Here is a 27,560-nt window from a genome sequence, read left to right as displayed (position 1 = left end):
AGGTCCTGGGATCGAGCCCCACATCGGGCTCTCTGCTCAGCAGGGAGCCTGCTCTCCCCTCTCTCTCTACCTGCCTCTCTGCCTACTTGTGATCTCTGTCTGTCAAGTAAATAAATTAAAAAAAAAAAAAAATCTTTAAAAAAAAAAAAGATGAGCCATATCCACCCCCCGCCCCCAAATACACACAAATATGGGCAGGTCTGAGACTACAACAGAAGTGACTACGTCACTTCCAAGGATAGGTTATAAAGGGTAATACAACTTCTGCCTGGTATTCCTGGGGCACTTACTCTTGGAACTAGATTATTAAGCAGCCAAGGAGCCAGATAGAAATGGTACATAGGGGTTCCAGCTGACAGCCAGCATTAACCGCCAGACACATGAATAAGGAAGCCTTCAAGATGGCTCCAGCTCCAGCCACCATCTGACTCCAATCACATGAGTCACTCCAAGAAAGAACCAACTAAATAAGCCCAATCAACCCTCAGAAGCATGAGAGATAATAATAAAATTATTGTTATTCTTAGGTCATTAGGTTTTGGGGTTATTTGTTATACAGCACTAGTACCTGAAACACCCATCCTGGAAACAGGATCAGGAACCACTTTCTGCAAACACAAAGATTAAAGCTCAAAGAAGGGTTGGGTTTTTCTAATAGCACATGAGAGAGCTAAAGCAGTTCAGAAATTTGATGGGACTGGTTGAGTCACAACAGCCAGAAAAACTCCTTTTCCCTTTCTATAAGTTCAGAAGCTATAAAACCTCCCTGAGAGCATGCTGAGTCTGCCCAGAGAGAAGCCACCTCACAAATGATTAGAATGTAAGTGGATAACGAGCCATTTGAATTATCTGCTCTAGTTCAAACACATGCTGTTGCCAATATGCTGTGGCAGCCAGCTAACATCTGAGCATCTTTAATTTAAATTGCATATACTTAACTTGAAATGGCATCTATACTCTCAAACTAAGAATTTACTGTACCATCATCAGATCATAGGAGAAATCATCTTTTCAGGAATTTCCTAAATTTGCCTTTTTACTGCGCTCTAATGTGGTAACAGCTTAATGCCTGATGGCACCCAAGTCAAATGTTTCAGAGTATGAGATATAACTCCTATTCCAATCAGTTTGTTAATACACATGCTGTTTCCTGTCTACATATGTGAATGGAATAATTCTCAGCAGCTTGGGTCTCATTCCCTCATAAACACACAAAATTGTAACCTTAAACAATAGACACATTCATAAAGCCAGCATTTAACTTATCAAGGTTTATCAGAAACAAAACTTTCAAGGCAAAAACTACAAAGGAAGCTTGGAAAAAAATAAAAAACTTATGACAGAAATTTGAGATTCTACTCAAAATAAAAATAATAAAATTTTAATATAACATCTGTGGACCTCAAATTTTAGATTCAGGATAAAGACAAAAAGCAAATATAACAAAACCATGTTAGACCTAGCCGTACTGCATTCACTATTTACAAATAGATTGGGAGATTATCTAATCAAAATGACCTCTTTTCAGCTATCATCCTCCTTGATTGACTTCTGCCATATTTAGCATTGCTGAACACCTAACATTCTTTTCCCTCTGTCCCAAAATTTTCTTTTTCCTTGGATTTTTACAATATGCCATTCTTCCTTCTTTTCTTGCTTCCTGGGAGGCAGTCTCTAGAATCTAGACCAACCTGACTCATATCCTCGGTCAGCCCCTCACTAATTGGTATGTCTTTTCACAAGCTAAATTATTTAGCTTCCCTTTCTATATCTATAAAATAGAGATAATAATGATATATTTCGACAAAAATACAGTGATGATTTAATGAAATAAAGCATAAGTACAGAATAAGTATTCAGTAAATGTTAACTATTATTTTAATGTGCCTCAGAGATTTAGTGTCTTTTGTTGTCTTATTTCCTCTCCTCCTGGCCCCTGAAAAATCTGTTCTCAGCTCCTTTTCACTTCCTCCTGATTGTTGTCCTGTTCTTCTAAAGGAATCAAGTCATTACTACTTTGTGTGTCTAGTTCTTGAGGGCAGTACATATATATCAGAGGTCTTAGAATGATCTATTAATGGTTCTATCTATGGGCTATCAGTCTAGGGATTCTGAGTCAGAAGACCCTTATGGTCAATCTGTTTTAGAAGAAGTTAAGATCTGAGCACTGAAACCAATCCTGTGACAATCTAGGAGACTAGGCAAGCCCTTCTCCTGTGTGTCAGGCTATGCTGAGTTTACCTATCCTATTATAATCTCCACCTTTCTCCACCCAGCTCTATGCCTTGAGCCTGCATGGACTATATCAAGAAGCTCCCATGCCCTCTGGCTTCTAATTCAGCTTGGTTAATGGGGATCCTTAGAAAGCTATTGGAGAGAGGTAAGAGAGTGAAGCTGGCATACTTATTCCCTTGGTTCCTCCCTGTGATGTCAACTATCTTTGCTGATTTTATCCCTCAGTTAATATCACAGCTTTTTTTTATATGGCAGCACTCTCCAGAAGACACTGTCCTGTGGCATTCTAGGCCTCCATGTTACCAGTCCCAGGGCACTAACTTGTATCACTAACTTGTATCTACATTTGAACACAGTTCTTTTCTTAAACCCTCCTCAAATGATTCCAAATTCAGTATGCCATTTGTCTTCTGCTGAAATTTTGACTTAAAAGCCTGTTTGTTTAGTAACATTGTCTTTCCTTTAAAAAAAAGATGTAAAATTGAGTTTAAAAATCTATGATAAGTATAATAAAACTATGCTGCAAAAAACTACCAAATTATCCATAATCCCATCACACCATTAGAATGTCAATATATTGCTTCTCAGTAATTTTGATACATATTTAACATAGTTGTAATTAAAGTATTTTTAAAATTTCATGCCTTTTTTCATTTAATACTGTAAAATAAGCATTTTTCACTTGGCTAAATAATCTTTATAAACATCATCTTTAAATCTGCATAATATTCTATTAAAGGGATGTGCTACAATTTCCTGGATTTTTCTCGTATTAGTAAACATTTGTCATGCCCTTTCAAATAACCCTTTTAATGCATAGATTCACACATACCATTACACATATGGTGATTTCCTTTCCATTTCTCTACTAGTTTTTCTAGAGGGCAATTTTTAAAATTTACATATGTTCTGTAAAACAAAAGTATTCATGTTCCCAAAGATCTCTCCTTTGAAAAAGTTCACCTGATTTTGTGTAATGACAAGTACAATGGACTTGAAATCAGAAGTTCTTGATTCAAAGTCCAGACATTTTGTTGTAGTCTCTATGATAATGAATACTTCCTAGAAGAGGTTAAACAGTTGATCTCTAAGGCCTCTTCAGGTCAGATATGCTCACAAATGATTCAGAGTAGCTTCACAATCATAAAGATTAGAAGAGTGGAAAGACCATGAGTCTTCAGTTTGGAAGGATGATATCTTAGAGATCATCTGGTTGACAATGCATTCTCTCCTTGTTTTTAATCAGCACTCTGAGAATTTCCCATCTTGTGTATGAAGAAGCTGAGGCTCATGGAAGGCCCAGAACTTGTTAAGTCACACCAGAACATTAGCACTGGAGTCAGCATTCTACCTACCCTGGTGACTCCTGGTCCAGTGGTGTATTCAGGGCTCCCTGTGTATTTTCTGGGGGAAATATTTATTTTAACAGCAGCCAATCTGCCTCACTCATTCCAAAGATATAACTCTTTCATCTGCAAGAGTATGGCTTTTTTCATCTTGTAAATCTTTAAACTTCCTCACCGTGCTTTTCCATCAAATGATGTCACTGATTCTCTCCCATATTGTAAATGAAATTGCTAATAAAAACAAATCAAGAGTCATTATAAAAAGCAAGAGTGTCCACATGGCTTTTTCTAGTGCCCAAAGTACCTGGCGATAGTAAGCATTTGAGGCCAAAATGGAAAAGAAAATGAAAGCTACAAAAACAAAGTTGAACATTCAATTTAAACTAATAGACAGTGGTACCCCAACCTGTCACTGTCTAGCTCTGCAAATACTCTGAATTGGTAGCAGCAATTTTAGCATTCTGCATGCCACCCATGAAGCTTTGCAAAAGAATTGTCTCATACATTATCTCATTTTCTTCTCACAACAACCCCTTGAGGTAATTATAGCAAGTTTTTCCACTGAACAGGGAAAGAAACAGAGAAGATGACCTGACCTTGGCACACATTTCTTTGTCTAAGACTTGGTTGCCCTAAACAGAAATTAGGAATGTGGAGGAGTACCCTAAAGTCAGACCACCTGCCTTTTGCGGGGAGGGGAGGATGTCTTCAGAGCATAGCTGCAGCTAGAATCTGGAGTCCCTAGCCAAATGAAACTTGAAGCCCTACATGTTTAAGTAGAGACACCCTGAAATATACTTTCTAGTTTTCTTGGCTGCCAAGATTTCAATAAAATAAAAGAATATATCCTTCCAAAAATCTACTCTCCAAGCTTCTAGAAACAGGGGTCCAAAATGAACTGTGAAACAGGCCCCTTTATGAATTACTCCTAAACAGCCATACAGACCACAGAGTCAATGTCTACAAGGCACTGGCAAAATGAGAAAATAGAAAAAGAATACTTAGTGCCTCTTCACTTTGTTGAAACACAATGTGAGAACTAGAAGGAACCTCAAAACACTGAATTCAACCTTTTCAGTCTTGGTTTCTGCATTCTCTATCCTTCTTGTCTGGGTACCCCTCATTCCCGTATTCTGATGCCATGGTCCCGCAGAAACATTGACGCATGCTATCATTCTCACTTATCTTGTATTCATTTCCTAAGAATAATGCTGTCAAAAAAAAAAAAAAAAAAAAAAAAAAGTCCTGACAGTGAATTAAGAAGGATAATAAATTATCCCTCTGTACCCAAGTCATCCTTCCTTCTTCCTTCCAGTTTGTTGTATGAATCATGACTATATTCCATCATTTCCTTCTTTCACATCCACAACTTCCCAGACACCCCCTGCATGTGACTGATTCAACCCCCATGAGAGATGGGGGGCAGCTGTTAAAAGGAAATCCCCCTGGCTCTTACTGCTTGGTTTCTTGGCCTTGACTTGGTATGAGAACTAAGTGGTTGAAGTCATGGCCACTACTTTGCAACCATGAATCATTGTTAGCAAGATATAAAGCCCATATGATAAGAATGACAATCCAGAAGGTAGGAAAAGCCTTATAATACTCCTAAGTAGGTAAACAAAGTTTCAGGTGACCTAAATTCCAGATCCTTGTATATAATAAATATTCCTTGGTTGAAGCCATGGTTAAATGGCTTTTTGATTCTCATAACTGAATGCATTCTGACTGATGACTCTACACTTTCAGGTAATACATGCAGTTTAACATAGGTTTCAACACCTCAACCCATAAGATCAGCTAAAACGTTCATTGTGGATTCCTACAGCAATATGGCAGTAAAGGTATCTTTAGAGTAAGTGGCCATTACAAATGGCATTGCATTCCTTCTCGCAGCATTGTTAGTGGGTTTTTTGTTTGTTTGTTTGTTTTTGTTTTTTTTTTTAAAGAAGAGGAATATATTCCCATTGGAAAAGGTGTCACTGCAATAATTAATAAAGCAGCAGAAAAGCAGGGTTCTCCTCTTTATATTAACCTTTAAGTGACATATATGCTCATCTCCCCAAAATACAGATCTGCCTATTCCCAAAACATGTCCTATGTAAAAGCTAAATGGAACACATCCCACTGCCAATACAAATACCACCATTGAAAAGCAAGTACTATATGTTGGCTAACTGAATATAATACATACACACATAAAGCAAAAAAAAAAAAAAAAAAAAGGAAGCACTTTATTCATCAAAAGGCAACAGTTCCAGAAAGACCATAATACCTCATTATCTTTTATAAACTTACCTCAGTATTTTTAGCATCTACACTGTTCACCCCTTGTTGAGTTTTTAGTGGTATAATATGGAAACTCCCTTTTCACTAATACATAGCCTCCATTTGTGAGAGGCTTATGTAAAAACCATGTTCTTGGGGTGCCTAGGTAACTCAGTTGGTTAAGTGTCTGCCTTCGCTTCAGGTCATGATCTCAGGGTCCTGGGATCGAGCCCCGTCTCAGGGCGGCTGCTCAGTGGGAGGCCTAGTTCTCCCTCTTCCTCTGTTCTTTGCCCCCTTTGTGCTTGCTTTCTCTTCTCTCTTTCAAATAAACACATAAAATCTTAAAAAACAAACAAACAAACAATACAACAACAATAATAACAAAAACATGTCCTTACTAAGGTATGAGCCTTGTGAGAATAGAGTTTCAGATGTTCAGAAGGGCCCATTCAAAATCTCTTCGAGTGGTCACCCAGAGCAGTGATTTGTAACTGTCTGAGTCAGGGCTTAGATCCCAGTTTTCCTGTTGCATATTCCATGTTCAGTATCTTAAATGCATTTGCCCTCATTCAGGGTTTGCTTCACACTTTTTATGGAATGTGGATCTTTTTGTACCACTAATTATAGTTAATGTGCATTTCTCACATCACCCTGTAGAAGACAAGATTTTTGAGGGTAAAAGCTTTGTCTTTTTAATCTACTCAAACCCATCAATGCTCAGACAAAAGCCTTTTACTTTTTATTTAAATTGCTTGGGCATCATTTCCACTCCTGCATCACACATTTATAACTACCATGGAGGAAAAACATGGCAAAATACCTGAGTGCAGCCCACACAGCAGCAAATGGAGAGACAATGTTCTAAATAAATTTTCACCATTCCTAAGTCTGATGTTGAGGTCAAATTTCTCCCATTTAAAAAATTTAAAACACAGATACAACTGTTCAAGGGCTCAAGTTTTACAATCCCATTCCAAAAACTAAGTAGTCAGGAGTTGGTTTCAGATTTAGATTCCTTTGCTAATCTGCAATTTCGGAGTTATAATAGAGCCTTGTGACCTTTGCACCTTAAACCAGCTGTTTCTTTGCTCCATCTCCTCATTGAACTCATCCCCTGACTCCATCACTTTGCTTTCTTTGGTGTTTGCTGCTCAAACTTTCTACCGCCCACCGCATATCCTCCCTACTTTCTTGATGCCTTCATCACTCACCTTTCCTCCCTCCTAGAATACTATGAAGTCAAGTCTCTACCTCTTAACAGAGGGACTGAGGGCATTCTCCAACCAGTCTAGTCCTCAACCCTATATCCTCAAACCCCTCTGGTATAGTCATTACTGTTGAACCTCTAGCTTGAGCTCTTATCCTTCCCCGTTCTTCAGGACACATGTCTACTTCTTCTCAGTTACTTAAGGATAAACTGCATATACCACTATCTTAATTTCAAATGTGCAGCTCTCCGTTGTATTTCCTTCAAAAAAGGTGGCGTCTGTATTCTGTATCTTCCAGTATCTTTGTCCATCCCTGTAGGCTGTTCACCCAGGAGGTACCAATTGTTTAATGTCAATACAAAGAAGAAATAGTGCAATGTGCACTGAGACTACTTTCCAGTTGTGGAATACATTTGCTGTCACCTAGGCCTTCTTCTTTCACACCTGTATAATGAAATGATTGCTCGGACACATGAAAAGAGGCAGAGAGAAGCCTAGAAATGGCTGGAACCCACTGAGCACTAGTCAGAGAACAAATCTCAAAAAGTACCAAATAAAAAACTTTTTCCAGACACCCCACAATTAAAGTAAGGCAATAAGTCATGTAAGTTGCTATCTTTAAAAACAAGAGCTAGCTAATATTGAGAATTTAATAGATGTCCAGCCAACCCTCCTACAAAGAATAAAGAATAATATAAGGAGGCCTCTGGCCTCCAGTAATTACAAATTATTGGAAGACATGCTAAATATTTAAGAATTCAAAGGAGGACACATACATTCTGCCTCAACCTGTTGTACCTTCCACCTTTGTTACCAACCTATAGCCAGTCTCTGCATGCCAACAGGTTTCATTCTCTTAGGCATTCTCCCTTCCTCATTGAATATTGGGAGAAATCCAATAGTAACCAGCTTGTTGTCTAAGCAGACACTTTGAACTTCAATCAGAAAGTCAGTTCAAACTTGATGGTGGGTGGTCTTAGTCTCTCATTTAATGAATTTAGCATTGGACACAGAAATGTTTTTTACCTATATGATTTTCAGACTTCCCAGTTCCTACAGTGTATTTCTCCCCCCCCCCTTTGGCACTTGTTATAATTTTTTTATTGTGTTATGTTAGTCACCATACAGTACGTCATTAGTTTTTGATGTAGTGTTCCACGATTCATTGTTTGCATATAACACCCAGTGCTCCATGTAGTCTGTGCCCTCCTTAATACCCACCACCAGGCTCACCAATTCCCCCACCCCTCTCCCTTCTAAAATTCTCACTTTTTTTTCCCCAGAGTCCATAGACTCTCATGGTTTGTCTCCCACTATGATTTCTCCCCCTTCATTTTTCTCTTCTCCTAATGTCCTTCATGTTATTCCTTATGTTCCACAAATAAGTGAAACCATATGATAATTGGCTTTCTCTGTTTGATTTATTTCCCTTAGCATAATCTCCACCAGTCCCATCCCAGTTGATGCAAAAGTTGGGTATTCATCCTTTCTCATGGCTGAGTAATATTCTATTGTATATATGGACCACATCTTCTTTATCTATTTGTCTGTTGAAGGGCATCTTGACTCTTTCCACAGTTTGGCTATTGTAGACATTGCTGCTATGAACATTGGGGTACACATGGCCCTTCTTTTCACTACATCTGTCTCTTTGGGATAAATATCCAGTAGTGCAATTGCTGGGTCATAGGGTAGCTCTATTTTTAATTTTTTGAGGAACCTCCACACTGTTTTCCAAAGTGGCTGCACCAACTTGCATTCCTACCAACAGTATAAGAGCATTCCCCTTTCTCCACAACTTCTCCAACACTAATTGTTACTGCCTTGTCAATTTTTGCCATTCTAACTGGTGTAAGGTATCTCAATGCGGTTTTGATTTGAATTTCCCCGACTGCTAATGATGATGAACACTTTTTCATGTGTCTTCTTTGGACAAGTTTCTGTTCATGTCTTCTGCTCATTTTTTGACATGATTATCTGCTTTTGGGGTGTTAAATTTGAGAAGTTCTTTATAGATCTTAGAAATCAGTCCTTTGTCTGTTGTGTCATTTGCAAATATCTTCTCCCATTCTGTGGGTTTCCTCTTTGTTTTGTTGACTGTTTCCTTTGCTGTGAAGACTTTTATGTTGGTGAAGTCCCAAAAGTTTATTTTCGCTTTTGTTTCCTTTGCCTTTGAAGACATGTCTTGAAAGAAGTTGCTGCGCCAATATTAAAGAGGTTACTGCCTATGTTCTCCTCAAGGATTTTGGTGGATTCCTGCATCACACTGAGGTCATTCATTTAGAGTTCATCTTTGTGTATGGTGTAAGAGAATGGTTGGGTTTCATTCTTCTGTATATAGCAGTCCAAATTTCCCAGCACCATTTATTGAAGAGACTGTCTCTTTTCCATTGGATATTTTTTCCTACTTTGTCAAAGATTATTTGACCATAAAGCTGAGAGTTCATATCTGGGCTCTCTACTCTGTACCATGTGTTTTGGTGATCACACTTCCTACAGTATATCTCATACAAAAGGTCTATTTCCTATCAGGGGAAGGAAAATAACAACTCCCAGATGGGCTTAAAAGAATCCAAAAGCAGATAGACTTTACATCAGAGGATAACTTATGCTTTGTGCTCTTGTTCTTTGGGGCTTAATCATTTTGTGGTTTATCCAGGACACATAGACAGCACTTGCCTTTTATATAGAAAACTGCTAACTCTAGTTACTTGTGAGTTGAAAAATCCCTCATTTATCTGCCCTAATCCTTCTTTCATTTTGAATACTATAAACAAAATTAAATGAGATCATATAAACAACAAAAACGTTCCAGCTGTAACAATCCATCTCAGTAGATGGTATCTCATAAATGATTCACCTTCATTGCTTTAACCTAGAGTCTTTTGTATTTTGCACATCCAAATGAATAACCATTAGTAAGCTTTATGCATCACACTGTGTAAATTACCTCGGATCTGTCATAACCTAGGGACTAGCACCGGTTTGGGGGGAAGAAAGAACTGTCTTAATAATTCCTATGTTGAATATCTTATCCCAAGAAGAGCTGAAAATTATTGAATGACATCAGATTCTACTCCAGACCTGATCTAGACTTTCCCCTTAACGTTTACAAATAGAGCATATGCCCTATATAACACCTTAACAAATAAAAAGAATTTTTATTCCAGTAGTCCTATATGCATTTTGAATGTTTGACAGGAGAATTAATTGTAATAAATGCTTAAAACACAGCCTTCAGGAGATACCCGAGTTTTTAAACACAGCCTTGATCACCTTAGAAATATACCTAAAGCTAACAATCCTATTTACCTCGTGCCAGTACTAAAGAAAAACAAGACTTCTAAAGCAATCTTGCCTTCACTTAGCTGCTGAGTAAGAAAGCAGTTGGCTTTACTTCAGCTATCCAAGGCAGTGGATAAGCCTTTGTTAAGGCAGATTTTTTCTTCCCACAGCTGCACTGGAAAGCAAGGTGTGAAATTCCAGGGATACTATAGTAATGGAGTCACATAGGATGAAGGGAATAAGAAAAGACATAGCTGAGAAGTACCCGTTGGACTGTTGGGGCTAGTACTCTTTCTTGGCAGAAGGGACAGTCAGGTGGAGGCCTTTGGCTACCCCCCTCTATGTTTCTCCAGTTCCTCCCCATGTGCCTGTCATCAGGTATTCCCACACAGTGCTGACAACGACATCTCAGGCCTCCCTGCTTCCATCCAAACACTCTGCTCCCTCATCCCATTTCCTGTAACACAGCTAGGACATGCTAGCTATTCATTAACCAGTCCATACAGCAGTTGGTGCCTGCTGACTCTCCATGTATTAGACCTCAGAGATAACCTTCTTGCTTCTTGGAGTTTGAAGTCACACTTGGAAATGAGGAATGCAAGAGATGACATCTTTGAGATCTTCCCAAAGATACCAAGTGGGGGATTGCTAACGCCAGCCACATTATGAAGGACTAGGCATTCTGACATTACATTATGTGTATTTTAAATTAAGACTAGGTTGGACACACACTGTGGAACATGTAACCTGTAATCTGGTCGTTACATTTTCTTCTTAGACTTACAAGGATAAGACACACGGAAATGTTAGGCACAAAATGTGCATAAATATGACCAGGCTAAATGACAGGGAATTATCAAGAACAAGAAAAGAAATGTTGTCAAGAAAATGAAAGAAGAGAGGTAAGTGTCTGTGAATTACCATGGAGCAAATGCATAAAGGTTTTAAAATGTAAACACCAAGAGGAAAAATACACGCATTTTAAAGTGGGTTGACTTTTGCCCCAGTTCTGAACCATGTTGATAAATAAAACAAAAGTGGCTAATTAGCATAAGTTGATCCTTAACAGCACACCACCCTATGAGTCATTTTATGGTGTTTTTAACAAGCAAGGTCATTAATACAATACAACACAAACCAAACAAATAATTTAGGCAAATCTACTACACTTAGATTTGGGGTTCCTTTGTATGACCTTTGAAAGAAAGAGATCTTTGGCATAATTGATTACCAATAAGACTGAGGTCAGGTAGGTTCTCTCTTTCCATTCTGAAAAGGAAAGTAAGACTGTGGGCAGAACAGAGTCCAAGCTGAAGAGAGGAAAGAGGTTGCTAGCACCACACACTTATCCCCTCCCCTTTTCTGTTTCCTCAATCCCGGGCTTCACTGCTGAGTCCAGAGCCCTGAATGGAACAACGGACTTCTCTCTGTTCTAATGTGGGGGCATCAGCAGGGAAGTATCCTACTATGCCTATCCAGTGACAACCCCAAACTTTGTCTCTATATGAGCAAAACCTAGTGAGAAGTCTTGGGCTCAGTCCGAAAACTTAAAAAGACTAACAATTGTGAATGTGTTCACCTTTATTCACGGACACTGTGGCGTGGCAGTTAAGTCACACTCTGGAGTGACATCTATGTTCAAATCCAACTTACAGCAAACCTTGGGCCTCAGCTTTCACATCTGTAAAATGGATGTAATAATAGTATCCACCTCATAGGATTGATACTTAACTAAGATAATGATTCTCAAGCACTTAACCTGAGTCTGATTGACATACACCAAGCACTCAAGAAGTCCTGATTATTACAATTGATATTATCCTTTTATTATTGCTTAAAAAGGAGCAGACTATGATGAAAATATATACCTTGGCTATCAGGCCCATTTTTCTAGAAAGTGGTAAAAAAGTAAGCAATATCTCCATTCCTAGAATCACCTTGATCAAAGCTAAATTAAGCAGGACAAAGGCCAATGGGTGAAATGGTCACTAAAGCAAAGAGACCAAAGACTTTATCATAGAAATGATGAGGCCAGATTTCTATATCCTATTGAAGCCGGGGAGGTAAACAAATGTGAAAAACATCTTCAACATTTTATTGCAATAAGTATAGCTTCTATTAAAACTGCTTTTAAGGATGTGATTATTCAGAGAAATGAGGTAAAGTTTTCATGGACCTCTCTATTATTTCCTACAACTGTATTTAAAAACATAATTATTTCAAAAAAAGCTTCACAATTTTGAAACATTTGACCCAGAACATGGCATCATACAGTGTTTGCATTAAAACAAACAAACAAACAAACAAACCTGGGCCACCAACCCGGGCCTTTCTTTGACAGATTCAAAAATTGAGAATTAAAGAGACTCCCTTGGCTTTTCAGCTGGTTAGCGGCTTCTAACCAGAGGTTGTGTTACAGACCCGTGTTGCTTTGGCTCCACCCATCAGTATGTAGGTATTGTGGTACCTGCTATTTGCTCAGCCCCTTGACAGAAAGCAAGAAGAGTGTGTGGTGTGTGTGTGTGTGTGTGTGTGTGTGTGTGTGTGTGTCCTCATTCTGAATTCATACATAAGAGAAGGAAGGTATGAAAGTGCATTATTTTTTATTTTTATTTTTTAGAGAGAAAGAGGGAGTGCCTGTGTGTGCACAAGTGGAGGGGAGGGGCAGAGGGAAGGGAGAGAGAAAATCTTAAGCAAGTTCCATCCCTAGCACAGAGCCAAACTCGGGGCTCCATCCCACAACCTTGAGATTATGACCTGAGCTAAAATCAAGAGTTGGACGCTTAACCAACTGAGCAACCCAAGTGGCCCATCAAAGTGCATTCTTATTTTAAAAGTTTGTGATTCTGTATTTCTACCTGGAAATTTCTATTTCTGGAATATAATAGGTAATCCTTTCCTAGGGCTGCCCAGAAAAAAGTATTACAAACTACCTAAAACAATGGAAATTTATTGTCTTAAAGTTCTGAAGTCTAGAAATCTGAAATCAAGATGTTAGGACAGCCATTCTGACTCTCAAAAGAGAGGAGAAATGATCGGGAGATAGGCAGGGACTAGTTCAAGAGTGGCTGAGATAGAGCTTGGATGTTGCCTTACAGCGACTGGCAAGAAGTTCCAGAGTTGTTTACTGAATTAAGGATGAAAGCCAAATAAGACAGGGTGCCCACCCTCAAGCGCCTCACTGCAAGGTAGAAGAAATCATGGTGCAGGTAAATCTTTTCAGTTCAGTGTATGTTCTTGGGAACAAAACTGGTGCTATATGACAATATCTTGTGGGTGTAGTCTATAGCAGACAGCAAACAATTGTGTGCTGAATGATTTCTTTGTGTCAGTGTGTGGATTTTTTTTCATTATTTTAGATAATAATAATAAAAGGATTGCAGATATGATAATAATAAACAACATAAGTATTAGTAACTAGATTGTATTGAAAGCACTGTGATAAGCACTTTGATGTATTATCTCATTTAATCCTCATCACAATGTTCTAAGTGATATATTATTGTTGTCTCATTCTGCAGATGGGGAAAGAGAGGCTTAGAGAATTGCCCAACTTGATAGAGCTAGGAAGGGGTATAACTGGGATTTGATCCCAGATCTGTAAGACTTCTAAGCCCTGGATCTTATCTGTTATACTGTGATATTAATTGGTGAGCTTTCCAACTCTCTTTGTTGTGTTCTAACTCTAGAGGTTAATAGTTATTCTTTTAAGTAAATCATTATCCTTTCATTACCAGGAGTAAATCTTATAAAAATGCTGATTGAATGAAATTCAAGAGCAGTATGTTTGTCAATGGCCATTAATTAATCAATAATCAATGTGTAAACTCTTTGCTAATCAATTAACTTATTGGAAAGTGTGTAAACAAGACAATTCTGGTCATGACAGATATTAGACAACCGTTAAGTGTGGATACACAAAATTAAGGAGAAGCACTCACCTTCCATTTAATTATATTGTAACATATCTATTGCACATGTAATAAACTTCCTTAGAAATCAGTCCCCTAGGACCCTTGGGTAATTGGGAATCCTTCCTTTCTGCCTAATTCATGAAACAATCAGTCTTACTAATAATGAATAGAAAATCTTGTTTGAAGTCCAGCTGTAAGATAGCAGGTTACAAATAAACAATAAAATTGTTTTGGGTTCATATATGTGATTTGTATTTGATGCTATACTAGTTTTGGAAGGGAAAGGAATGATACAATCCAGAGGCTCTAAACCTGAGTCCTCTTGGACTTTAGGGTCCCATGAACCACCCCATGCCTGTTTGCATATGTGTAACTAACACACATATTGAAGAGGAATCATACAACTTCATCAAATTCTTTTTTGGGTTTACCTGGCAAGAGGGTTGAAAAACAATACCCTTAAGGCAAATGAGTAAATCGAGGCTCAGAGATGTTAGGACAACTAAACATTGTCAGAGCAGTCATTCATTAGTGGAGAAGATCCAGGACAAAGCCCTCCGTAAAGCCCAAAGCCCTCCAGCCTGGGACTCCTTCTCCTACACCAAGCCTTTATTATAGACCTGAGAACATGAATGTGGCCCATAAACTGCTAGTGTCTACAGAAAGTAAACATCACCCTACCATTCCTGACACCTCCAACAGTTCGCAAGATGCAAAGGTGCCACCCTAGGCCATATACTTTAAGGGCAAATGTTTACAACATGGCAAACATTTATCTATTTATAGTGAAAAAAAATTTGTCCTTCAAATCCTCAGATGGTATTATATTTCAATGGAATGTAAAACCAACTTCCCTTTCCTCCCTCCCTCTAGCCTAAGGATACAACTCCTTCCCTACTAAGAACCCTGCTGTTTTTGAGAATGTAATTGCCCAGCACCCCACAGAGAATGCATTCTCTGAAGCACCTGCAAAGTTTTTCCTTTGAGACAGGGGAGAGTACTCTGAACGCTAATGTGGGGGATGTTCAGGATCTGTTAAAACAAAGATCTTTATTCCCACCCCATCCCCAAGTGAAAATAGAAACCTCCCAAATTAAGGACTCTCAGCTCCATTTTCTTATTATCCTTGGACTAAATCTATGTTTTAAAGTTTATACAACTATCACATCCTGAGCAGGACCTGAACACATGATCCATCTGACTCATTGAAAATCTTTCTGACACATGATTGCCATTTCTACTTCCCACTGAACCCTAGACATGCAACTCTTGCAGCCCACACCACTACTTTTGGCTTTCCCAAAGCCAGAGTTCAGTGACCTCAAGATAGTGAAGGAAACAGAGAAGCCGTGTCTCCCCTTTCTTATTCTCTCACTGACACACTGCTATCTTGTGTTGATCCAAGGTATTGGCAACTGGGGATCAGGCAATTGTACTGGGCAGAGACCAACCATTTCATTCACCTTGAGAGACTTTTCCCCAACTTATCCTTTACAGTACAACTTCATGAGTTGTACCCATCTACAGTGTGGTTTTCTTTCAATTTTGTTGGACTAGGATAGAGTGAGATCTACGCTTGCTTCCAGGGTTGCCAAATACCTATGCTTGTGGCTTAGATGCAGCAAATTGACAAGAGGATGTTCTGTATATTTATATTTTAAGTGATAAGGAAATATATGTGCTGTTTGCTGCCATGACAGTGAGGGAGCCTTGATGACATAAATGTCTCCAGAAAGATGAGTGAATTGGCCCTTTCAGAGAGCAGGGCTGCCAAGAAACGGAGGGAGTGGAGGTGGTGTCAGCTTCGGGGAAACACAGTCTGGCCTATAAATTAGGCAAATCACTTTCCCTTATAACTGTACTTTAGAAATTGATTTTTATATTAAAATGGACAGGTAGATAAGACATTCAATTAATATGCCTCACTTTTATCTCTTTTGATTCAAATTAACCCCCTCTTTAGAGGCTCTGGGCACCACTGAAAATAAATTTAACAAATTATTCGAAAGTTCCCAATCCCTGATTAGAATCAAAGCATTGTGCTTTTCCTACTACAAGCATCAATATACTTTTTAAGAGGTTTTTTTTTGGTTTTTGTTTGTTTGTTTGTTTGTTTGTTTGTTTTTCAGCAGGGGTGGGGAGTGGAAAGGGAGAGGATTTAATTTGCTGGAGAAAAAAATAAGTCCTTTTCAAATACAGAAAAATCCCTAGACTGTTGGGCACCAAAATCTCATTTCACATTCACAAAATCAAACTCAGGATCTTCCACCTTCAGATCAATTTTCTTGTTTTCTTGGGCAACGTAATTGGCACCCACCAATTAAGAAGTCAGTAATTCGTTCATAAATATTTATTGAGCACCTATAAAGTGACACACATAGTTAGAAAATAAGCAGACAAGATCTTCCTCATTGAGTTGACACAAAAAATAAACAATAAATTAATAGGGGCTGTGTTGTCAAAAGTATTGCTATGAAGATATGTAAAGTAGGGTAAGGGGATGAGCAGCATCAGATTAGATCAGTTAACATAGGATAAGAAGAGAAATCCTCTCTGAAGAAGTAACTTTTGAGTAGAAACCTGTATGGCTAAAACAGCAATGCCATGCAATTATCTGAGGCAGAACATTCCAGCCAAAGGGAAGAAAGAAGGAGATAAGCCCTTAGAAAAGAAGGTGACTTTGTAAGAAACTGATGTAGCTGAATCACAAGGAAATTGGGTGGTAGGAAGGAGGTCAAAGGGGCATTCAGGGGCCCAGACATGTAATTTCTTATAAGTGGATTTAATGCTAAGTATCACTGGAAGTTATTTGAGAAAAGAAATGGCATGATCTGCTTTATATTTTTCAAGAATTTCCCAACTGATAGGAATTAAAATCACTTTTAATTCTCTCATATTTGTATTCTTCATCTTTGGTTCACAAATTCAGTTGATTCTTCTCCACGTATCTATTCTTTTGTTTCCAGCCACATTCTAGACCTTACCTACATCTCATCATACAGACTTCTAGCTTGCATTCTGCCCCCAATTTCTCCAAGATCCAATCCATCCAGTAGAAGTGCCAAACTGATCTTACCAAAATACCTACCTGTCCATGCTATTGTCCTGCTTTAGAAGAAAAGAAATTTACTCCCTGCTGGCCACAGGATAAAGCTTAAATTTCTGATTCTATAGTCAAAAACTTCACAATATAGCCCACATGTTATCAACCACAAAAGCCCTCCTTAGCTCCAGTCCCCAGAAAACTTTTCAGCTGATCTTCTCTTCTGTGCCTAAACATGCCTGGCTCATTCTTGACTTTCAGCCATGCTTTCCCTAGAATGAGATTCTCTCTCCCTTTATATCAGCCACATACATGATTTGTCCTTGGAAGCTTAATTCAAAGAGGGTGCTTTTCTCTGAGGTCCTTCAAAATGCCTGCCATTCAGAATGTATAAAGTGCACATGTCCAGGGCCACTGATTTTGCCATATATTTTCATATTCTTCCTTGCAATACTATGTACTTGGCTTCATATAATTATATGATGTCCTTTCAATAAAACTGTAAGCTCCTGGGGCCTTACTACTTCTATAACCAACTCAATGCCTTATACACACTTGATGCAGAGTCAATCTTCAAGCACTGCTTAGAATCATAGACTTTTTAAATAAAAGAAAAGTTAGAGCTTTTCTGTTTCTGGTCCTTCATTTTATGGGTATGAAAATCAAGACCCAGGGATGTAATGAGCTTTGCCCAGAGTCACAGAGCTACTTATTGACAGAAAAAGGACTCATGTACAGGTCCCCTGATTCTTTCCACAGCATCATGCTGAATGGATCAAAGAAGCAATTCCAGTAACTTATCTTACTGTGATCACATTCTAACTATTATGGTTACAAACTTTCCTTCTTTTTAACACCTTTTTTCCCCTCTCTATAACACTGCTATGGAGTGATCAGATGTTCTCCACCAGTCATGAAAAACGTAATTACGATTCTCAGTGAGAGTCCAGCTCTAGATGGCTTTACATAAAGGGAACTTATTAGAAAAATATCAGAGGGCTTGCAGGATTGACAGGAGGCTTGAAAACATATGGAATGCACAGGCACTGTGGAGGGCTGGGAGGCAGGCTTCACAGTCATGGTCCCAGCACACGGTGAGTCTGAGCACTGCCATGGTAAACAAACCATCCAAATGCACTTTCTATCTAATGCCACATGTTAAAGATTTAAAGACCCCTCACCCACCCACAGTGTGGCAGACTGGTCAAGTGTAGGGACCAGGAGATAGGGAGAGGAAAAGTTTGGACCTTTCAGCTTTCACAGTAAAAATCAGGAACCAAAAACAATGCTTCCACCAAGACCACTCATGAAGGGGTTTAATAATCCAAAAAGAAATTGTGTACAGGGGGGAGTGAACGGAATTCAAACGAATCTCCAATGTTTACTACACCAACAATCTCTACAAATGTCAGAGAAAAATGTCAGCTCTTTAATTTCACTTCTGCTCGAAATGATAGAAAGGGGTAAGGGAATGCGTGAGGTAATGAGACATGTTTGGATGTTTGGCTGCCTTGCAAAGAGATCTACCACTTGTTTGAAATGGGCCAGGATCATTTCATCTTTGATGGAATGCCAAAGCATAGGCATAATTATATCCAATTATCCCTGGTTTTCACATAGGGAAACTGACTCAGAGTGCTCAAAAGGAGGTTAAAGTCAGAATCCTCCCAAGAGGTATATTTGAATGCAATTACCCATGGTTCTACATTGATTTCTTAGCCCCTGAGTGCTATCAGTTCAATTGTTATTAAGATGATAACAAAAGATTATTTTGCCCTATTGTCTGTCTGCATTTTACAAGGAACTTATACACATTATCTCATTTATTCCTTAGAAAAAAATCATATAAAGCCAGTATTATTTTTCCACTTTTTAGGCCAAATAACTGAAGCTCAGAAAGTACAAACTAGAATTTGAATATCGATCTATTTGTTTCCAAAGTTTCTGTGCTTTCCATCATGTTATTGGAAAAACAGATGATACCGGAAAACAGAGTATTTGGATGCAACTCCTGACCCTAGCAGTTATAGGTTGCTAGCTTTGAGCAAACCATTTTCATTTCTCTGTGCCTCAGTAACTTTATCTCAAAAATGGGGATAAATAGTAATCACTACTCATGTTCCCTCATGAGACTGTTAAGAAGGACACATGGAAAAGGGCCTTAAAAACTGTAACTGTAAAACTATAAAATGCTATTCAAATAATCTTAATAATTACCATTGTCATGAAGTGTAAGACAATTGGAGACAATAGAACACAGATTGAGACACAGAAAATAATCCGGCTGAATGTGTGGTGCTGGTGAGGTGGGGAAGGGGGCCCTAGAATGTAACTTTGCTCTGATCAGATCCACCTGTGTATGGGAAGGAGGAGCAAAGAGTACTTTAAAAGACTGTACCCAATAGGATATGAAATTAGGATATCATTTTGCAGCTGTCTTGCCATTACAGAAATGAATGAAACAAAATCATTTGAATTTAAAGACAGTCTCGTTACTCTTGACAGATTGGTTGCCTGACAACATTTTGGAACTGCCAGAGAATGCAAGGTTACTTTTATGTAACTTTAAAACTGTCAGAAAAGTGGAGAGTAAAATAAAGTTTGTTCCTTTTTACAAGTACAGGTAAAGGTAAATTGCACTGCTGGATGAAGGAGAAGGAATGTGACAGTTCTAATGTTATAAATGAATATCTTTATGAGCACTGAAAGTTTGTGTATGGAGAATGATTTTTCTCCCATCCGGTAGGATTATAGAAAAGTGATGTATTGCAGATCAGATGCAAAAGAGAAAAGTGGAACCAACAACAATATAATAACCACTCAACAGAAGTACAGATGCAAGAAAAGAACCATTTGTTTTAATTTTAAGATATTTCTGTTTGAAGCAAATGTGAAAGTAGAAGCATCCAAACTGATATTTACATAGAATTACTTCTAATTTACACTTTGCCACTCTTCCTCTTTTTACTGGCGTTTATGAATCATGATTGTACCAACATAAGTATTTATTCATAAATACTGCACAATGTGCATTTAAATCCACCCTTCTAAAATAAATAAATAAATAAATAAATAAATAAATAAATAAATAGATCCACCCTTCTAAAACGGAAAGTTATATCTGCAACCATTTGCCCAGTTTCTCAATTACAATAAAGAAATGTCCCTCTTCTTTCAAAAGGCCAAGATTTATACATAGCCTCTAGATCCTACACCCCCCAACCTTCCAGAAACCCTATTAACAAACCTCTCTTTCTGCAGTGTCATCAGCCTTCAAGCTCCTGTCCATCAACACCCAAATATAATCTAGTATTGATCACCTGGGAGTCTGGGGGAAAACATCATCTTTCATCATCTTTCCTCTAGGACCCTGTGCACCTAAGAGTCTCAAAGTTAGATATTTGGATTCTACTTATTTAGTTTCATGCACTCTGCAATCCACTCCAATCAGGTACCTTCCTACACTAAAAAAACATCCTCCTGGTAAAAAAAAATATTCGCAGTTCTTGATTAAATGGGACTTTCTTCCTCTCCATCCTTCTCAACTTCTCAGCAGCATTCAAGACATGAAACTATTTGCTCCTTTCTTCTTTCTTTTGTCTTCTTTAACATTACACCTCACTCCCCACTTGTGCTATCATCTCTCTAGTTGTTCCTTCATCTCTTTTGCTGATTCTTCCTCTTCCATCTGACAGTAAGTGTCCTGGACACTCTTTCTTCTCAAATTATATTCCCTCACTAGGCAATCTCATTTACACCCATTGTTTTAAATTCCAAGTATGTGAAATGGCTCCCAAATTTATATTTCCCTCCACCCTCTTCTTCAAGGCTTCAGAACTGCAAACTAACTACTTGGGGTTTGCCCTTGTTTCACCCCACCATGCACACACAGCTATCTCAAAATAGTCCAAACTCAACTTTTGATACCCCTTCCTCATTTGTATTTTCCATTAATTCAATATACTCCACCTCAGCACTTGACTTTTTACTATATATATATATATATATCTATATATATATATACTCATTTTCCATGCCCGTGGCATCAGAGTTAGCCTTGAATTGAGAGGCCCCACATTTAGTCTGTGTACTTTATCTCCAGAATACACTTCTCTCCTCTCAACAGCAGCTAATAATCGAATTCCAATAATGAACATCCTTTACCTGGGCAGTTCCAATCATGTCCCACTTCCATTTCCAATTTTCCCCCAGGGAATGTATGCTTCTAAATGCATCTCCAATCATGTCACTTCCTTACATAAACACTTTCCATGGAGGGTTAGATGATACTTAAGATAATATCTTCACACAGACTGAAAGGTGATATATATATGGAGCTATACTGTGAGCAGAACACTACTGTCATCTTTTTCTGTCACCATATGGATCATGCTAAGAGGACAACGTACCAACCCCATGAAGAACCAGCCTAACACAGCCCTGCCTTCAGTGTGCTTGGAAGAACAAATATCATGTAAATAAGATGAATATGAATCTTCTAGAATGAAAAATGACATTTAATCATTTTTAAATAGATAATTTATTAAACCATTTCATTAACATATCCTTTTAACTACTATAACTCTAACCTTCCATGAAATGATCCAAAATACACAAAGTACACTAAATTACTCAATTACTATTACTAAGTCATCTTTTTCAGATTTCTTAAATAATTAAAAAACATTAAAATGAAATTATTCTCCTATTCAATAACCAACAAATACTTGGAGCACCCTAACATAAAGAAAAGGAAATTCAAGTTTTACACTCACTTGACAGAAACCTCTCATAAGCCTTCAAAAACAGTTATCATTTCAAGATATGTATTTTCAATGAATGTACAATAAGACTCTTTTTCTTCAAAATTATTTATACAGGAAAATGTATATTTATTTTATTTGTAATTTGCATTACTTTTTGGAGGCTAGAGAAAAGTTGCCAAATGTTAATTCCTTAAAACCAAACCCACCTATAGTCTCTATCTTCAATAATTAGTCAGGTACAATGCATGATATCATTCACAATTTTCTGAGCTTCAAAATATCTTTTTAAGGAAGATTTTTGCAGCTGTTAATAACCATGTAAATTCAAGTGATAGTTCATGATTTATTGACTGCCATCATTATCCTTCATTCAACTATTTTACTACCTCCACAGAATTATATAAAATTGCTCTGGTGCCTGTCTCTACTCTCTACCATTTTGTAGAGTTGTGCTGGTCAGCTGGCCAGGCAAAGATGTGAAGAGCTTTTCTATTTTAATACCAAAGTATCAGTTTTGCTACCTGCCTCTAGTTTGTGGATTGCTCTGTAGTCTTTATGCCAGAAAACCTGCACCTCCAACAATCTTTGAAACTCTACACCTACCTGACCCATATTTGGGGCCTGCCAGAGCCAAGTAATGTTCCAATGGAAAAACATATTAACTACCAATTCTCTAGATTCTCTGAGCTCTATTCCCATAACAAGTTAGGGCATCAACAACCAATGTCCCTGGATTGTACTAACCTACTTCCTGAATTACAAGCTAATGTAATGAGAATTGGCCGTTTCAACATTGGCTAGATCTTTTGCAAATCTATAGCTGAACATCTTGTCTCCCATGACTCTCAGAGAAAATTCAATAAATTTCCTCTTGATTTTACCAATTGAAAAATTTGTCCTTTATTGTAAATGGGTATATTTCTCTGTGTTAGCCAAGGAAAACTACCTAACTTGCCATGTTTGCTTTTTGCTTAAGCAGCTAGGAATCAAAGAATTAAATTTATTGTTAAATTTCTCTAATTAGCTTACTGAGAGCTCCTGGTATAATAATTTCTCCCCCTCTCTATATCTTTTTTTCCCCATTTTTTCCCACCCTCCTCTATTAGAAAGATATGGCACAACCTCATCAGTAACACTGATTCAGTACAAGAATAAGACACAGACCCACAAGGACTAAAAAGTACCGAAAAGGGGCCTATGTATTGAGCAAGTATGTCACCCTGAGAGAAAAGAAGATTCTCATCATTAACTGGTTATAAAAGTGAGGATTCTCACCATATTCTTGCCATCCTGAGTCCACACATTCCTTTCCATTTATTTGTTCTCTCTCTCACCTTATCACACTTAGGAATCATTGATCTCAATCAGGAGTTAGCAAACTTGCTGTAAAGGGCCAAAGAGTAAATTCCTACTCTTTGTGGGTCATACAGTCTCTGTAACAGCTACTCACCTCTTCCACGGTAGCATGGAAGCAACCATAGACAATACATAAACGACTGAGCATGGCTGTACTCAAATACAACTTCATTTATAAAAATATATTGTGGACTGAATTGGGCCATGGGCTATAACTTGCTAAGCCCTCATCTAAATGGTTTCTAGTATTGGTTTTCAATTTTTATTTTAATTTTCTGAGATGTTTATGTTTAATATAGTAGCCACTATGAAATATTTCACTGGAGGAGAATAAGAATAAATTATAAATAATGAAACAAGCTTCAGAAACTCTATATTATACACAGCCAAAATATAATTAGCTTAAGTCCTGGATACTGAAAATTTTGAATGGATCTTTGTTTTCCAGAAATGTATACTCTGTTACAGGAGAGAGATGCCTCTGCAAGTAAGTATAACACAGGTGCTGAAAGAGAGCTGCAAAGTAAGTCCTGTGAGGGATCGCAAGGCCCCCTGTGGTCCTTCACACCCAGGGAGCAGAAGACACCCTGTGGAAGTGATATTGGATTCAGGTAGGACCATACCAGGTGAAGATATATGAAGTAAGCATTCCAAATAGAGGGGTGGTGTGTTTCAAACAGAGGTGAAACAACATGGCAATGTTCAGAGAAGTTCCTAATCTCAGCTGTAACACAGGACAGGCATAGAAGAGAACTGAGAAGTTTTAATCAAGGATGCAAGGCTAAGAAGTTTGGAGTTTTTAGTAGGCAACAGAGAACCATTGTAGGTTTTTGAGCAGGGAAAGAATTGTACCTTAGTCTTTATTGAGTATTGGGAAAATTAATCTGTCAGCAGCATATAAAAAAGAACAGAAAGTGAACATAAAATCTTCTTAAAAATGATGTGCAAGGCAGTAGAAGCAGAGAGGGAGAGATGTATGCCTCTCCATTGGGGCATATACAAATCAGCTACATGTAGGGCTTTTTCAAACTGCATACTTTTACCTAAAGATTTTGATGTGGCTCCTATTGGACAATATGCGCCCCCCACCCCGCTCCATTCACTACTAATAATTGAAAGTTGGTGCCTTGCAAGCCATCTTTGCAGTATGCTGTATGCCTCAGAAGTGTTGGGATGGGAAATAAAAGTTGATACAGCCAGGGAAGATGAAAAAAGGAGGTGAAATATTGTAGTAAGAGTGGAAATAAACATGGGTGTAAGAGACTTTGCACAAACAGGACTCGGAAACTTCATTCTGAAATACCTGGGAGCTGGTGCAGGATCAACAGAAATGGGTGAGTCAGAAGGGCGCATGGTCAGGGTCAAAAGTGATTTCAGTGACTGGCATGTAGAACCCGAAGCGTCAAGCAGATTTTGCCAGGGAAGAGCAAACCAAAGACTGAGCATGTGAATCTGAAGCTTGAAGGATTTGAGCATGAAGTAGAGATATGGGCATTAGCCAAAGGGAGGTGGTGATCATTCACACTGTTCCGCTTCAGGTCACTGAGAAAGCACGTTCAGAGAAAAGTGCTTGAGGATCGCTCATGGTTTAGTGCAGCAAGAGGAAAGAGAAGCAAGAAGGAGCCATTAGAGAAGGAAGGAGAGAAAAGTAAACTGTCCCAGAAAGCAGGACTCAGAGCAAAGGGAACCAACAGGGAAAGACTGGTCAAAAAATAAGGACTGAGAAACAGGTCTTTGTACGGAACAAAGATGTCACTGTTCACCTTTGGGAGGGCAGATGGGTGATAGCAGAACACGGGCTGTAAGGCATGGAGGCGTGAGCTGGGTGAGGAATTGCAAGTAGCAACTGTAAATCCTCTTGAGAAATTTGGGAGTGGTTTGTTTCTGGGATACTATAAATAACAGGAATGCAGGAAGCAGGAAGTAGGGAGATGAAAGGGACATCTTAGTAACAGGAGAGGAGTTTGCACTGGACGGTGTTAGGGATTAACCAGCCCCAAGGTTGCATACAATCAGCCCATGGTATGATGTGCAGGCCTTGAGATGTTTACCCTCCAGAATATGATGGGTTCTGGCTTTGAGTGCCGGGACAGCTGGCCAGCAGTCACCGTCATTATCATCAAAGGTAGTTAGAAAGCCCCTGAGTTTAAGTCACATGCACTTTGCTTAAGACAAATATGTTAAACAAATGAGACTTCTAGTGTGGAGAAACTAAGACTCTCAAAGAGAAAACCAACTTTGACATACATATATTAAGAAAAAAAAAAGTTGAGAACACATTGGCTAATTGAAATAATAACTATATATTATGGGCAAATGATGGAGACAAGTCATTTTGCAAGGCAGAATATGAAGACAAAGTTATAATTTGTACATGATTAAGCAGTGTTATGGGGGAGGGGGTGGCTCCAATCCCTTTAGGGAGCCCAGAGAGTGTCCTAACTGCAAGCCACCCAACAATTAACTGGAAGGATTCACAGGCCAGCTCATCTCAGTAGCTGTGTCAGATTTCTGGATGTCATTCCAGCCACTTCAACTTTGTATTAATTTACTCTTCTACAAGCTCAAGTTTTCTTTCTTTCTTTTCTTTTTCGCTCTCTTTCTCTTTCTCTCTCTCTCTTTCTTTCTTTCGCTTTCTCCTTCCTCCCCTCCTCTCCTCCCCTACCCCCCCTTCTCCACCTCTCCCCTTCCCCTCCCTCCCCTCCTCTTTCCTCTCCCCTCCTTTCCTTTCCTGTAATCAGAACCCACCTGGACCATGCAATCAGAGTAGTCTGATTAGGTATGTAGGTAACACAGACACCAGGGAAAAAGACATTTCTAAAACACATTTCTACTCATTTGCCATTTGTTCAAAAGCCCCTGGTCCCTTTTCCTGAGAAAAAGAGTGGTTGGGGTACTGGAAATTATGTGCTGTAACGGTGGAGCTGTAATGGCTCTTTCAGGGAGAGTTAAAGAACCTGCTGCCTTTTCTCACTGGTCAGAAAAAAATTTTGAGTTGTGATGTGAGCCAATGCATTTTTTTCAGTGTTCACTTTTTCACTTTGCCACAGTGTCTGCACAGCTGAACTGGGCATACCTTAATAGCCAAGCAATGTCAGCTATAGGCTTGCCATTCCAGAGTTCACTTTTCCCCCTGCTCAAAAGACTTCTTTCTCTTAGTTTTGCGGATAAAGACTTCTAGATGGGGAGGCTGCTGGGTCTTCCCACCCTACCAGGCCCAGGCCTGGGAGATGACATCACGCCCTCTGTCAGCTGTATTGGAATCAACCGCATGATGAGGCAGACCAGACTGAGTGATATGTTGGAATGTTCCAAATAGCCATGTAACATAGAAGCCTTCTGCCTTAGAAAGAGACCTTTATCATCCCTTTGTTCCAAAACATCCTCAGGCAGGGCTGTCCCCACCCCAATCCAAACCATTCATTTCCAGGCCAGGTCATTGAAAAACTTCCAGATGATGCTCCTAACAGCGCAACTCCATTCTATTAGCATCTCCACCCATTTCAGTGAGATTCCGTCCTTCCTCTGGACAGAAATAATACTAAACTCCATAGCTACTGACCTCTTCTGTACTGGATACCAGCCACATATCCTTGTTGGTCTTACTGGGAAGGCCAACAGTCTTATATGTGGCCTGTCATGGGGCTCTTTATATTCTTGGTGGGAGTGGAGAAGTGACCACCCAGCAATCTCTCGAAGACCACCCAGCGAGTAGCTGAGGAGCACAGCTCATCCACAGATGGCCTCTCGCAGGCTTACGGGGTATTCTTCCATCCTGTGAGAAATCATGGGAGAGGCTGGGAGACACTTTCTGTTATAGAATCATTAGCAAATGATCCACATACAGTTCTGTCTCTTGGCTGCTTCTAATCCTCACTGAACTGATCTTGGTACCAAAATAAAACAGAAGCTGAGGCCCAATCTACCATCCCAGTATCTCTCCAATCGATCACTTCATGAAAAAATTTTAAGCTTCTGCAGAGCAAAAATAGCATAATTTCAGAAAAAAGAAAACAACAGATTGTCATCCATATTTGTTGAAAATATTTTCCCCAAAGAGTTAATATTTATATTACATAAAATCTCATATAAAATGATGAGAAAAAATATCTAACGACTGCCACTTATCAGCAATTCAACTT

The sequence above is a fragment of the Mustela nigripes genome, chromosome 3, assembly GCF_022355385.1.
Source record: "Mustela nigripes isolate SB6536 chromosome 3, MUSNIG.SB6536, whole genome shotgun sequence".
Classification (NCBI taxonomy): Eukaryota; Metazoa; Chordata; class Mammalia; order Carnivora; family Mustelidae; genus Mustela; species Mustela nigripes.
This window is presented reverse-complemented; position numbering follows the sequence as displayed.